This window comes from Nomascus leucogenys, chromosome 9 (genome assembly GCF_006542625.1).
Source record: "Nomascus leucogenys isolate Asia chromosome 9, Asia_NLE_v1, whole genome shotgun sequence".
In the NCBI taxonomy this organism is placed as follows: domain Eukaryota; kingdom Metazoa; phylum Chordata; class Mammalia; order Primates; family Hylobatidae; genus Nomascus; species Nomascus leucogenys.
Window position 1 is genome coordinate 111199305 of NC_044389.1, and position 8156 is coordinate 111207460.

At 41.7% G+C, this 8156-nt stretch overlaps 1 long non-coding RNA gene across 1 annotated transcript; it reads right to left on the reverse strand.

The window, feature by feature from the left end:
- Positions 1–3963: 3963 nt before the first annotated feature.
- Positions 3964–7068, reverse strand: LOC101179168. The gene is made up of 2 exons (XR_178777.2): positions 6645–7068; positions 3964–4181 (listed from the first exon to the last, which is right to left on the reverse strand). It is a non-coding gene; the product is annotated as an uncharacterized LOC101179168 (long non-coding RNA).
- Positions 7069–8156: the final 1088 nt, after the last annotated feature.

Below are 8156 nucleotides of genomic sequence, written 5' to 3' on the forward strand. Positions count from 1 at the left end.
TGGTGGCAGCTATGAACCAATGTAGTTTTACAGAAAATCCAACGCAGAAGTCAAAATCTGAGTAATCAGCAGCTCATTCTTGTCGGCATCTGATTGTCCCTATAGTCAGTGCCTCTCTCGACCCACTCCTTTCCTAACCCTTACGTGATCTGGTTTGAATTATATGTAACCAAAGAGACTTGACTAGCACACCTTCTGCTGGCACACTCTCAGCCTAATAACACCACTACTAAAACTCATAACACTCTGTTTCAACACAGACATAGAAATACTTACAAAAATATGTTGCTTTGACTACCTCCATCTCTATGCACTAGGTTGCATAATATGAAGTCTATATGATAAAGTATATAAAATGTCCAAGTGACATTTCATTCCAACACAGAGCTGTCTTTTGGTCCTGATTTCGAACGCACAGTGCCAGCCAGGATGCAAACTTCGACCCCTGGGGCACTCCTCAGCACTGCCTCTTCTCACTGTCCTGATTTTAACACTTGGCTGACTGGAAACCCTTTTAAACAACGGATAAATAAGATTCCCCAAACATGTTTAGCTCAGCTTCCTAAAAGTGTAGAAATACGATTTTCTAATACTGGACATCAGATTCAAAATACAAACCAGCAAGAATAGAATCTCCCTATGGATCCCTGTTTAATTAAATCTACCAGTTTCCTGGGAGGAAAAGTCTTACGGAGAACAATTTTAGCAATTTACCTGAAATTTAGCAATTTACCTGAAGTCTCCAAGGTGGGGAAAAAGAAGTGGTGATGTTCTCACTCAAAACAGTTAGCAATCTCCCAACACGCTAAAAATCCCTCCAACTTGATTTTCTGGCCTCCTGAAAATCCTCCCTCAGATACACTGAGCAGTCCTCCAGATGAAGAAGGAATTCAGCTTGTTAACATATAAATCTTTGTGTACAAAGATGATTGGAACTAAATAATTATTTTACCCTGAACATATAAAGGTATTACAAACAGCAGATAATATTTTTCTTTATGTAGGGGCTATAGAAAGTGAAAAAAACTAAAAGCATTCAATTTTCTGTCTGACATATTAAAATGTGGATGCTTAAATTAATATGGGGTAAAAAGTAAAAGATATATGTGTGTGTGTGTATATATATATATACACACACACACGCACACACACACATATATTTTTTGAGACGGAGTTTCGCTCTTGTTGCCCAGGCTGCAGTGCGATGGCGCTGTCTCGGCTCACTGCAACCTCTGCCTCCCGGCTTCATGCTATTCTCCTGCCTCAGCCTCCTGAGTAGCTGGGATTACAGGCACCCACCACCATGCTCAGCTAATTTTTGTATTTTTAGTAGAGACAGGGTTTCACCATGTTGGCCAGGCTGGTCTCGAACTCCTGACCTCAGGTGATCTGCCTGCCTCTGCCTCTCAAAGTGCTTGGATTATAGGCGTGAGCCACTGTGCCTGGCCAAGAGACAAAAATGTTAAGGAAATAATTTACCCTTGAAAATATATCCTGACATCGGTTTTTTCCTTTATTTTTCTAAAGAGATCAACAATGACACAGGAAACTGCTTTGACACAATCAACAAACTAGAAATTGATGTCAGTAGTATCCTTTTGAAAATAACTAAGACTAACTTACTTTCAGTGATTTTAAAATTCTTCTTTCTTCTATATTTATCATAGACTATTATTCCTAGTGCCTGCCTAGTCCCTATTACTAGAATTTAATCAGCAAGCTTTCCTCCAAATTAGGCAGTATATCCCATTCATTTCCAATAGATACATAAAATCAAAATGGGTCAAATTGTGCAGCTATTGCTTAGTTTATAATAAATATTTCTATCTGTAGGCAGCAATCATGACTTAGAAACAGAGGCACATAGTATGTAATAGTAAATAACTAAAATAAATTAAATAACCCTTCAGCTCATTTCTTGGAATAAAAGTTTAACTTGAGATCTCCTTGTGAGTAATATCAATTGCTTGAAAATGAAGAGAAGAATATTTTTATAAAGAATAACTTACGGTTTTAAATAAGGTATTGTTTCTATTAAAGTGGACTTAATTTAAAGTTATAAAAATTAATTCAAGGATTTTTTTTTCCTTTTAAGAAGGAATCTTCCTATTGCATTACTCTATCAACAAATGGAAGAAATAAACTAAAATAAATATGGATTCCACAGTGTTTACATACAACTTAAACACAACATATCATTGTCTGGTAAAATATTTGTAGGGCTGATCAGAGTACAGACTTGAGGATACTACTTGAAATAAACAAACGCTTATCTAAATCTCGGAGGCCGGCAAAATTAAGTTTGGGATTTCCCAGCAGCAGGGAGCAGGCTTCCTACAAGCATCTGGACTTGGATCTGCACTTGGGACCATGAATCTCTGGAGCCTGGCCCGCTGGACGCAGATGTCACCAACGCCATTCTGCCTTCCCTACCGTCATCAGAGGCTGCTGAGCAGTAGTGCCCTGGTTTGCACCTTCAGAGATCAGCAAATAAGGTTTGTTGTGCAAGACACAAGCTTCAGCTGGTGTTTATCGGTCGCACAAAGCCGCGTGAGATGTTCTCAGTTCCTACCGCTCCTTCTGCAGTAACTATTGATGTGCAATTTCTAAAGCTCATCTTTAAAGTACACGGCATGGAGTCTGAGCTCCTTCAAACAACTTCTCCCCTTCACATTCCTCACGGCACTATTTCTAGCAGGCAGTTGACGTCTAGGCTCTGAGGTGGACATGTAAAGGCTCAAGGTCTCCGATTTCCTGTGACGGCCTTCTCTTTTGATGTCCAAATCAAGACATGAACAAGCCTTTGAGGACCACTGCATAAGGCTGGGCCCTGTCAGTTCATTCAAGTACCTCCGTTAATACTTGTTGAGCAAATGTATAATCTACCCATTAATTAGGTTCCATGCAGCTAAATCAGCAAAGGTGAGAATCTGTGGAGCTGACCTTGGCCGCCCTCCTAGGAACCTGATATTTTATTGCTGACATGCAATTTTTAGTATGCTTTTGTTGCATTGGGTGCTGACTAAAACATTCATTTTTAAATAAAAGTACATAAATGTTCTGACTTTTCTCAATTTGCTTCTTCAAGGCAATACAGTAGAATACTATTACTTGGATTTTTAAGTAAAATACTATAAAAGAAGAAAAAACAAAAAGAAAAACATCGTTCTCTAAAAACAAAACAATTCTACTCAGTCACCACCCCTGCTTTCGTAAGGAGGCATATATGTATTTCTAGTCGCCAATGTGACATTATTAAAGGTTTTCCATTGTCATTTTCTATTTTGATGAAGAGAAATACTGTGCAATATTTATCATTCAATGCAGCCAATGCTCAAGTGTCCAGCTCGATAGTCCTTTAGCTCCCTGCATGGTGGTCCCTGTAGCACTTCACATTTAAAAACTATCCTATACGTTATATCATTTCATCACCATCAGAATCTTAGGAGGCCCAAAGAATACTATGCCTCAGGGCACCTAGCAAACTGCAAAGCACTTGGATTAAATTATTTCCCCTGAAGCAACCACCTTCGCACCTATGCCATGTGATAAGCTGATCAAAGAGATTTGTGTTTCATTAGGAGTCAAGGATAAAATTGGTAATAGATTGAGAGATGTTTGTGTGCAGTGTGCAGTAATAATTAGGAATGAAGTAGTTAGCTTTTTGTCACTTGGATGATCAGCGATTAGCTGCTGGATGCTTTCGAAACAATGGTTTATTTGTATGTCATATATCGTGGTGAAAACAATCTCACTGGTATTATCAGTGAGCAGATCTTTCAAAAATGAAATGGGAGCCCCATCAGTGAGTTGCACGCACTACCTTTTTAGGACAGAAGGGAGACATACACTTGGTGTTTTGTGCTGAGGATATTTGTGATTGCGCCAGGAGTTCAGAGCTGTAACTCATTGCCATAAAACCCCACGTTTTTTGTTACAAATAGATGGGCCAAACCAGCATGCTCATTGTTTGTAGAATACTTGTAATTGTTTACACAATCCTTGTAATTTCTTCCAGTGATGAGGGATGATGTGCCCCAGCAGAGAGAGGAGAGAGAGGCTGAACCAAGCGACTGTGAGGCGTCTCAGACATTCGTGCGGCAAACACGGTACCAAAGGTCTCTCACACAGGGGCTTCTGCACACACAGACACTTGCTCAGTCCTGTTCCAGAGTTAGGGTCTGGGCACTGAGACGAGAAGCAGATGGGACTGGAAGCTACGACTGTTCCCTCCCTGTTCCTTCCAACTCCTGCTCTAACCACACACCCAGTGCACTGTACAGATGCAGAGATGATATCACCACCGTGGGTGTTTGAACACTGGATCCAGAAGTGGGGATGACACTCAGGTCCCCCACCACCATCCTTGCCTTGGGCACCTTCCTCGTTGAGGTCCCCATGATGAGATGAAGAAAAGCTTCAAGGACCAACAGTGAGCAGAGATGTTGGGTTCACCCACTAACCCATCTCTCTGCCCCCCAGAGTCGGATTCCGGTTCCTCGGCTGCCTGCACCAGGGGCGCCAGGCTGCCACCACCCAGCAGGCTCATCAGCCTCAGAGAACCATCCAGACCTGAGAGACCCAAAGGGCAATTCCAACAGGGAAACCTGTAGAACCAGCAATGATTTAAAAAATAAAAAATAAATTAAAAAAAAAAGCAAACAAACCCCTCAGGAATGCAGGCTGTTTCCTCATCTTCATTTTGGACCTGTCTTCCTTGCAAATTCCGTCCAAGAAGAGAAGACTGTTCCCACTCCAGCTGTCTCTGCTTTGCCGAGGTTACTTGGTCATTGGTGGTATTACCCACTTCAGTATGGAATTAGCAGCAATGACTCCTCCAATGTGTACTTACAGAGAATGACAAATGCTTCATGTGAATACAATAAGAAAATGCTTGTGTACTTTCAGCACCTAGCATCTGCCCCTGGGGAGTGCAAATGAAGTGGTTCAGTTCCCCCGATTTCAATAATTTATTACATCTTTGCTATAAAATGAATGAAGGAGAAAGTCATTATCCATTTTAAGACGTGAACAGGGACTAAAGGCAGGGCCATGGGCTGCATAAAACAAAAATGATTGGGATTGCACCCTTCGGTGCCCTCAGGTGTTTCACCTGGAAGTGCTCTTCCAGTGCCCAGGAGCCCATGGCAGCAGCGTGGGCCGAGTCACGCACAGCCGCCCTCCTAGGAACCTGATATTTGAAAATCACCAAGGATTTTAATTAAAAGGAATTTCCATGTACAAAAGTAAAATACATATTCCCTTTTTATTCTCTCCTCAGAAGTGTCTCGTGATACAGCTTTATTCACTTCTCCTGGGGTATCTTTAAGACGTGTCTCACAAGTATGGCAGGAGAGCCTCCTTTCTGTGATGCTGTTGGTCTGCAGTGCTCATGTGTAGCGAGTGAGCCCGTTTTTCCCAGTGAGGGCCATGGAGGCTCTTCCTGTGTTTGTGTCCCTGCACTGTAGCCGTAAATGCACTGCCATAGCCATTCCCACCTATCCCACTCGGTGTCCTGTATCTGATTTTATTTTTGTAGCCCCTCAAAGGCTCTTGGTATGTCCCAGAGCAAGTTAACTTGCTGTTGAAAGTCTAGATGCATCTGTTGAAGGTAGCTGACTCTTTTCTGTAACTACCCCAATGTCTCCCCATCTCCTACCTCAGGACGCACATGTTATCTTGTGGCTCGTCCATTCAGAAAGCCTATGGAGGTGGCTGCCAGCTTAATGAATTGAATCCTAATAACCAAGGACAGCTCAACATTTGAAAAATTAATATATTTTCAATCATCAAGGTCTACACTGTACCAAATTGTGTTTGTCTAGTGGCTAGGATTGATATTAATGTTTGAGTAAAACTAATTAGATGAGAAAGAGAAAGTTGAAAATGATCAGCACGAAAACTGACTCACTGGAGAGATCTCAAGCCAAAGGCCTCCTGAGAAGATGTTTCTGCACTGGCCATTTCTAACTATCTAGCATAGACTGAAGTACCACGGTAGCAAGGCTGAAACTATGTTTTCAGATTAAACAAAAGAAATCCATGATAATATTGTCCCACCCCCTTAAATATTTTGCTACTGAAAAAAAAGATTTTACCTACAATAAAACATTCAGGTGAATCTTTTTTATGCAAAAGGGACAGCGAGTCTTAACCTAAAACACCTAAGTATAATTTAAATTTTTTATGCTTCTTATAGATGAGTCAAAAAATATATCCTTGATTCTGAACTTATTAGAGCCACATGGCCAATCATAAAAAAATATGCCTCTCTCAACATTTTTACCGAGGAGGAGCAGGTTGAGGAGCGTGGATCCAGCCTAGCCCAAGCCGGGTAGATTCTGTTCAGGAAACATCCCTTTAAAAATAGCAGCAAGAGTTTCCTTTTTCATTTAGACATTGGTTTACCTACCCTCCACTAACAGCCTGTTAAAATACCATCCAAATGACTGACATATTTGCAAAAATCATTGTAGTTCTTAGCCTCATGGGAGGCCCCAACTGAGAAAGCAATATGTGGCTGTCTTCGAGGTAAAGGCTTAACTAGAACTTCAGACCCAACGCTGGAAGATGCCACGCACCCCGGGAATAGAGGGTGGCCCTTCTAGGAAGTGCCATTTCCTGCCTGTATCCTTCTCTCTCACCTGAAAGAGCCAGAACAGCCCAGGGAGCAGGGGCCGCCGGCCCTGCAGGGAGTCTCCTACCTCATGACCTCATTACGTGCCTGTCCCCAAAGCTGAGTCACTTTGCTCCCGATTCCCAGATTCTGGCCTAATGTTTTCTTCATCAGGTTTATCTTGATGCCTGTCATGCAATATTCCTTGAAAGTCAGCATGCCTCAAATTCCTGTCATTCCCAGGAGAAATGGACTGTGTTTCAACAACCTCAGGCACCTTTTATTACGTGGAAGGAAGGAGAAAGCACGGCTCATTGACACACTGCTGTGTCCTGTTTTTGTCTGGGCTGTGCGACCTTTGACAGAGTAGTGGACCTGGGCCATGTGGGAGAGGCTACCACAGCTGCCCAACGGGAGTGGCACAATTCCCCGGGATGTCGGAGCCAGGCTGCCGCGGAATGTAGACTGGGACCCAGAGCTGATGTCACAACCACAGAGTTCACAATTCACTGAATGCAGAATTCTTCAGCTTCCATCAGGGTTAAGGCACTGCACAGAGACTCCGAGAATAAAACATGCAATAAAGGCGCGGCTGTTTGCTGAGCCTACCCTGCAATAGAAGTGGGCGGGATTAAAATAGAAAGAAGCGCATAAATAGCAATTTGAGGGACCAGACAGTGCATGATGGGGGCATGCCAGAAAAATAGAAAATCGCTGGTGTCCCTTCTGCACAGGCCAATACATAGGTGCATGTGGATAGTCTACAGTCAAAATACTGGTTCCCAATTAAGTACCTTCATTATTTAGGGATCTAATTAATTTAAATCGTATTAATAAATATCTGTGCAATCTTAACTTGGACAGGTCACTTAAACTCCCTGGTCTCTCTTACCTTCTCTGAATAAGGATGTTAAAATTGATGAGCATGAAATTTCCTTCTAACATTATGATTCTAAGATTCAGCAATAATAATAGAAATCGAGGTAATTATCCCTGATCTAATTATGGTGTAATTAGGAAGCAGACGATGTGCCGGTGATAATGGCGACTGATGGTTTCTCTGCCTGCTGAGTCTCGCGCCCATACAATTTGCTCTCCCAAATGGATTTTGAGTTTGGAGTAGGGCGCTGATTGCGAGACATTGTGATTCTGAAGCCCAGTGTCTGCTAAGTGGCATTCAATTAGTCACATGAAATGCTGACTCATCCATTGTCGAAGTCTTCATTCAGAAGAGAAATGTCCATTCAAGTCAGATTCAGCGAAATTCGTAATAAAAGAAGTTGTCTGGGGTTTTCCGTTCAGAATGGAACAGGCAGGAAACGAAGAACATGCTTTGCTTATTTCAGTCCTTTAAGAACTTTATTTTTTTCATTGGAGATTGTATATATACACGTTCACTTAGCACCTATACATTTATAGATTTTGATTTCGTCATGATGATTTTGGAAAATCAAGGGGTAACGGGTTTCCTTTTAAAAAAAAGAAATGTAACTGTGGAAAAAAAGAGATACATCTCATCTCTGAGAATCAAATTTACTTG